Genomic DNA, 6,000 nt, shown 5'->3' with positions numbered 1-6,000 from the left:
CTGCCACCCTCCAGCATTACCCAACCATATCCACTGGCTTCCGTCCGGCAATATCATCCTCTAGCTTCTGCCTGCCAGCTTCCACTGGTGTCACAGGAGGCACATTGCGGCTACTCTAGAGTAACGACTCTCCAAACCGTTGCCTTTTCATGCTTTTATTGTGTGCAAACTATTTACAGTGCTAGAGCTGTACAAGATACATGTTCTCAGTCTGGGTCAGAACCCTGGAATGGCAATTCCCGGGTTTTTTCCCAACAAAGAAGTATGGGAATCCCGAATCTCCTCCCCCGTTTCTTCTGCGCAATTCCGGAACAGGAGGGAAAGGTCTTCTTTCCGTGCTTTCCCTCCTCCCCTTTTCCCTCTCCCTTTCTTCCTCTCCCAAGCGGAGCAGGGGCTCTGTGACCCTGCCAGAGCCATGTCCTCTACTTCCTGCTTCCCCGCTGGACTCTTCTCCCTCTCCGCTGCAGCTGGTACTCGGGGAAGAACTACTTCTCAGGATGGGAGGGGGCTGTCTGTAGTCTCTGCCCCTCACAACTGGCTTCTGCTCACTAATATCCACTGGTTTCCTTCCATCTACCACATTCCCTCAGCATCTGGAGGCTCACCTCTGCCAGTCTCTGAAAGCACACATACACCAGCATTCACCTTGACTACTTCTGTTGCCTCCCATATATCCCATATACACAAACACACCTCAGAACATTCAGCAGCAACCAACCACTCCATCAGCCGCTCTCCTATCCATTCACATATGCGTTCCAACCGCAATCCATGGAATAGCTTCCATCAGCTCAGTTCCAAAGGCAAACTTCCACTAGCTTAAATCCACAAATATCAGCCAGCTTCAACCTTGTGACATCTTTCAACTTCCAAAATGCACACTCCGTCAGCTTCTGTCCACTAACATCCACCAGCTTCTCCCAAATCCATCACCCGATATCAGTCAGGTTCCAGCTGTGCATTTCCGCTAGTTTCAGCCTCAAACTCACCACTCCTATGCAATTCCACTGGCTTTCACTAGTGAACTTGCACTTTCACCTCCTCTGCCATGAGCCACATGCCACTTCCAGGTGATTGCCTGCTACAATCTGACAATTTGTCTCTTCCAAGCAGTGTCACCCCCACAATCTGCCTGCAAAAGAAAGGTGGAAAGGGCACATTAAAAATAATGCAGGGGCAGCTCTGTTTCTACCTACCAGATAACTTATAGCACACCCAAGAAGAGGTTCTTGTGACTTACATGTTCTTAGGAATTCCTACTTTGCCCAACAATGAAAGAAGCTGTTGCTGTCAGAACTCTTCCTCCTTTGTATTCCAAAATGGTACTAGACTATTTTCTACGCTGGGTAACCTAAACACTGTCCCATTGCCTCAAAAATTTACTTGACTGCTGGTTTCTGCTGATGGCTGGCATATAAGGCCGATCCTGGCCCAACTGCACTGGTGACAGTTTCTGGGCCCAATTCAAATTGCTGGTGATAACCTATAAAGCCACACACAGCTCAGGACCTCAATACCTTAAGGACAGCCTCTCCCCATTCGAACCAACCTGGACCGTGCACTTCTCATCCGAAGGCCTTCCCTATGGCCCTGCTCCTCGAGAGGTTTGGAGAGTGGCAACAAGAGAATTGGCCTTTTCTGTGTTGCTCCGCATTTGTGGAATGCTCTCCCCAGAGAGGCTCCCCTGGTGTCATCATTATATGACTTTAGGTGCCAGGTGAAAATATTCCTCTTTAACCAGGCCTTTGGTCATTAAACAATCAATAGCCTTTTAAAACTGCACGGACTCTTACTGTAATTTTTTCTGTGATCTTTTTTATTGTTCTTTATTATCATGCTATTTAAATTATATTTGTAATGTTGTACACCACCTTGGGAACTTCAGGAAAAGGGCGCTATATCAATTGAATAAATAAATAAATAAATAATGATGCAAGAAAGCCTGTAATTTGATTTTATGTGCTTATTTCCCCCAGTCCCAATCTCTCCTTGGCCCTTTCTTTTGTAATGGATTTCCTATCAGATTCCTCTAAGCATGACTTTCATTGTGGGCTGCCCTAAAACCTCATCCATGGCAAAACTATGTTGATAACCCATAATATCCAGGTTGCCTGTCTCCACAGGAAATCATCCTTTATTAAAATGTTCCACTGGAAACTAATATAAACTTCTACTGAACTATTCTTACAGTAAATCCATAGTGGATGATTTAATACTAGCTGGTGCCACTGAGCTGTGGATTCTCTTGCCTTCCCTGTCCCACTGCAGTTCCTTATTCCATACATAAAATGTATTATGTATAACTTGGTTTGCCATTAAATTATTGTATTTGGTATATTAAAAATATAATTTAGTCAGTCAATAATTACAAAAAGAATTATTATTATTTGTTAGCAATGGAGCTACAAGCTGAAATCTAAGAAACCTAGCAGCTCTTTCATTTTGCCAGTTTATGAGGAGCAGGCAAAAATCAATAAAAACAGGAGAAACCATAAACATTATAGGGGGGCAGTATTCTGAAAATTATAATGGGTTTTATTTAACCAAGTCCTACTCAAAGCAGAACCACTGAAATTAATGGACCTAAGTCTGTCATGTCTATTCACTTCTGTGGGTCAAGCCATTGCTTGTGCTCTGTTGGTCTGGATCACACACCAATCCAGGTTTAAGCTTTAAAGAGCGGGTTTTCACAGGGAAAGCTCCAGAACAAAAAAGGGTGCTTGGACACAGAGCTTTAAATCACAAACCATGCCTTGAAAGGTGCAGAGGAAATGTAAGTGTGGACAGTGCCAGATTTATGTATAAGCTAAATAAGCTATAGCTTAGGGGGCCCCTCTCTTGGGGGGCCCCTAAAAATTTAAAGGAAAAAAACTGGATGTACAGTCATACTTCAGTTTGAGAACGCTCTGGTTTGAGTACTTTCGGTTTAAGTACTCCGCAGACCCAGAAGTGTTTACTTGCTGGTTCCGCGGCATGTGCATGCGCAGAAGCACTCTATCAGCGCTTTGCACACACATAGAAGAGGCGCTCGGATTGAGTACTTTTCGGGGAGTGAATGGTTCCCCGGAACCAATTGAGTACTCAAACCGAGGTACCACTGTACATTTCCAAAATATAAGATAAAAAACAAGTAAAATAAAACCTACATACAGCAACAGTGTTTTGTGTTGTGTAGGCTACTATGATGTAAGCCTGCTAGCCTGCTCCCTAAAATATCACTGGTTTGCTCATTTCTACATATAGGGTGCCTACATTCTGCATGGACTGGTTGCATGGCAACATGTGCAAATGGTTTTAGACACCTATTAGGTCCATAAATTACCATATAGCATATATTCAGCACAAAAAACAGCAACAATTTGTTGTTGGCAAAGGACAGCCGGACATATAAAGGGCCCCATTGCCTTCAGTAGCTTAGGGCCTCATCAAACCTAAATCTGGCCCTGAGTGTAGATAATGTTGTGGAGTGTGGGAGTGATTGTTTAAAAAATCTATTTTCCTGTCAGACTGGGAACATCCCCCCAAGTTGAGGATACCCCACCATTCTTTAGCAGTTTCTTTTCTTTAAGCGAAGTAAGCAGCTCACTTAGCAAGCTTTAATGATAAAGAAAAGTGTAACACAATAACATACTGCCTGAGAGAAACTAAAACAACATCATGAGGCAAGAATGACAGTTGGCCTCTCTAACTGAACTTAAGTGAACACCCGAGGAGAGGGGCTGATTCTGGAGCACAATGCAAAAGCCCCGCCCACCAAATGCCAGACATTCTACTATTCAAATTAGGCCCCAGTGTTTTTCTAACAGATAAGCCCTAACTTGTTCCATTAGTATGAGTTCCACTTGTACAAGGGAATTTCCTCCTCTCTCCACATGGTGGGAACCAGTTATAAAGTCAAAAGAAACAGCTGAGGAGAGAGCCAGGTTATCAGAACCCAAGAAGAAGCTAGACCCAGTAAATATTATTGTAGCCCAAATCAACTCTCAGCCTGGGTGGGTGGAATCACTCTGGTAATTGGGAGCCATCTACTGTAGGAGAAATGCTCCAAACTATAACTCTGGTGGCTTGCCACAACAGTCAGCTGTGCATAGAGATATCGGTTTCCACTTCTAGCTGCTCACAAAGGGATATAAGCGTCGTTCTGGAATGTGTCCCAATTCCTTTGGTAAAACATGGGGCTTTCTTGGCAGACAAATCAATGTGAAAGGGTTTCCTGAGGATAAGAAGCATGAAAATGAATAGTCTAGGTCATTGGAATCCAGTGCGGCACCCTCCAGACGTTGTTGGACTACAGCTCCCATCAGCCTCGGCCAGTGTTGTCTTTCTGGGGGGATGCAGGGGTATGCATACCCCTAAACATTTTGTGAATCTTTGTACAGTACTTTTGTCCATTTACTGTATTTATTTTTCCCGATTTGAACTATAAAATGGTGATTTTCTTGAGTTAAAATGAGAATACCCCTAAACATTTTTTTAGAAGAAAAAAAAGCACTGGCCTTGGCCGGGTATGGCCAATGGTTGGGGATTATGGGAGTTGTGGTCCAACACTATCTGGAGGGCACCTGGTTGAGTATCCTAATCTAGGTGATTGACATAAAATATACATCAGTAGAGAATCAGGCCGGCACATCTCTGATGTTTGAAATTAAAGCATTACCCTTAGTAATAATAGAAAGCTTTAATTATTGTAAATTAGTTGTGGCTGTACTACTGTTGTCTGCCTGGAGCTTCGTAGTTGGGGGTAAGCTAGAAGAACTGAAATGGCCGAATTATTCATTAAAGTTTCATGCTGTGGATTAGAATGTGATTAGATTTCTCTCCAAACTGGAGACACTGCCAGTATTGAGTTGCACCCAGGGGTTCTTGGCTTCAGCATTTAATTTGCCAGGCATCGCTCTGTTGAATTCCCCCCCCCTTCAATTCAGTCAGATGTGAAATAGTATGCCATAATCACAATTCCATCTTGAGCCATAGACAGTCTTTTGCAAATGAAGAATGCAAGACTGGGTATAGATTATTCACAACACTGCCAAACTGAAGCAAGTCTTGCTTTGAGAGCAAACTTGCTTGCATTCCCCTAAACACCTTATTTGCTTTCTAAACCTTAAGTGTTTACCCATTCTTTTATTTTTTTGGAATGAAGCAGGGGTCTGCAAAATAAACATTTTCTTTTGTAATTCATTTAATTTTGCTTCTTAAAGACTTCATTCATTTTGTTATTAATTCATATGACCTTAGTGTTCCTTCATATTTTTATTTGTTTGGGTTTTTTTGCTGCCCCTGGTAACAGTGGCATCAGAGGTGATTTTAGGAGGCAACAGTTGATTTTCCCATCATGACCAGGATATTGCCTCATTCTGGGACATTCTACAAGGGAAAAAAAATGGTGGTGCTTACTGGTGCCCATCATTATTTTCCCAGAATGCCTCAGAACTATGTGCCATCTGGGAAATTGGTGGGTAGGGAGTCATGACTGGGGCCTCTTAAAAGAGTTAAACCCCAGCAGCCCTAAAGGACTGGCAAAAGAGATAATGAAGAGCAGCATTTGTACACATTTGTTACCCATGGCATTCTTTTATAATAATGGAAATCGAACCAAATTGGGTCCATTCACTTCCATGTTTAATTCATACCTGGTGGAGGTGTCAAGTATTGAACGCTGGGGCCTGCTGCATGAACTATGGCCCTCCCTTTACATTTGTCATTGTTGCAGTTCAGTTTCTATCCACTCAGCCCCACAACAGATCATTTTAAATTTTTAGTCTATACCTGGTACAGCAACAAAAGCCCTTTGTAGACATTCAGTGTGCTTCTAGCTATTCATACCTGAAGGCATATACCTGAAGGAGCATCTCCACCCCTTTCATCCAGCCCGGACACTGAGACCAGCACCGAGGGCCTTCTGGCGATTCCCTCACTACAAGAAGCGAAGTTACAGGGAACCAGGCAGAGGGCCTTCTCGGTAGTGGCGCCCGCCCTGTGGAATGCCCTCCTATCAGA

This window comes from Zootoca vivipara, chromosome 2 (assembly GCF_965207765.1).
Source record: "Zootoca vivipara chromosome 2, rZooViv2.hap1.1, whole genome shotgun sequence".
NCBI lineage: Eukaryota > Metazoa > Chordata > Lepidosauria > Squamata > Lacertidae > Zootoca > Zootoca vivipara.
This window is presented reverse-complemented; position numbering follows the sequence as displayed.